Source organism: Procambarus clarkii, chromosome 15 (genome assembly GCF_040958095.1).
Source record: "Procambarus clarkii isolate CNS0578487 chromosome 15, FALCON_Pclarkii_2.0, whole genome shotgun sequence".
Taxonomy (NCBI): domain Eukaryota; kingdom Metazoa; phylum Arthropoda; class Malacostraca; order Decapoda; family Cambaridae; genus Procambarus; species Procambarus clarkii.
The window spans coordinates 8,332,657-8,334,010 of NC_091164.1; the positions used below are offsets into that span (position 1 = coordinate 8,332,657).

At 42.2% G+C, this 1,354-nt stretch overlaps 1 protein-coding gene across 1 annotated transcript in view; it reads right to left on the minus strand.

Annotated features, from left to right (window-relative positions):
• LOC123759104 (uncharacterized) overlaps nucleotides 1-1,142 on the minus strand; it is a 111,980-nt gene extending 110,838 nt beyond the window's left edge. The window contains exon 1 of the mRNA XM_069324943.1: nucleotides 855-1,142. The gene's annotated coding sequence lies outside the window, so the exon portion shown is untranslated. The remainder of the gene's footprint in view (nucleotides 1-854) is intronic.
• Nucleotides 1,143-1,354: the final 212 nt, after the last annotated feature.

Genomic DNA, 1,354 nt, shown 5'->3' on the forward strand with positions numbered 1-1,354 from the left:
TGAACTTAACACTCAAATTCTTTTCGTACTGTCACTTGTCTAAGCATTTAATGAAAAGTCAGACGACTCTCCAATAATTTTGTACAGTTTGTTGGCAGAATGGTTATAGTACTGGACACGCCAAGGGGCATGAAGGGGCTGGCTGACCAGGTACAAATCCTTCAAAGTTAAAGAATTTTCTGATTCTTGTTGGCTTGGGGACCATTCAAGCTTCCCTATATAGTCACCATTTTAGATTAATGTTTGGATATTGATTTTAATATTCTGAGGTGTTATTTACATATATTTGTTTAGCACTTCATGATAAATAGATTTTTATATTTCCTCTGATATCATAATTACGCTAAATATTTAAAAAAAAATGAACGTGAAGAGTCTGTAATTTATGGGGAACTGGCAAAAGCCTTATAAGTGATAATAACTATGCTAAATACACTGTTTGATGCACGGTACAAACGGAGGGGTCCGTGTGGTAAATACATAAATGCTGAATACATTTTCGTTTTGACTTCATAAAAGTTGCTAGAGTGAAGCTTTTGCCAAATGAAAAATACATTTTGTGAAGTATTTTCTGCCGAGCATACAAAACCAGCTGTGTAGGTTGAGGGTAATGGTGGGTGGTGCTTGGCTCACTGTAAGTGTGGGGGAAAATGCAATCATTGCGCTACATAAGGATTATATTGTCATATTTACACGTTCATCTTTACACTTGCTCTCCTCTCTCTCTCTCTCTCTCTCTCTCTCTCTCTCTCTCTCTCTCTCTCTCTCTCTCTCTCTCTCTCTCTCTCTCTCTCTCTCTCTCTCTCTCTCGAATATAGTTATTTTCACCAACAACAACAACTGAACTCTCTTACCTTTGTAAATCGTTACCTCACGTCGTGTTACCTTCTCGGCTTCTATTTAAGTTTTCCCTCTGTAACACTGAGGAAGATTTTTGGGTCTCTGCATTTCTTTAAATTTATGTAACCCATCCTATGAACTTTATTGCGTTGATGATGCTCCTTAGCACACTAAATAAAGTTTCTGTTGCTCTTGCTACTCTTCACCGAGGGAGTGAGCGCTACCCTCCACCGAGGGAGTGAGCGCTACCCTCCACCGAGGGAGTGAGCGCTACCCTCCACCGAGGGAGTGAGCGCTACCCTCCACCGAGGGAGTGAGCGCTACCCTCCACCGAGGGCGTGAGCGCTACCCTCCACCGAGGGAGTGAGCACTACCCTTCACCATGGCATATCATACACATGTGAATGAGGAGCAAAATTGTGTGTGGCACGTCCAGCGGGTCGCTGAGTGCTGGGACGGTTTCATTTTCCATTCAGAATGTACTGAATAGAAATGTTTTGGACCTGGCCACCTC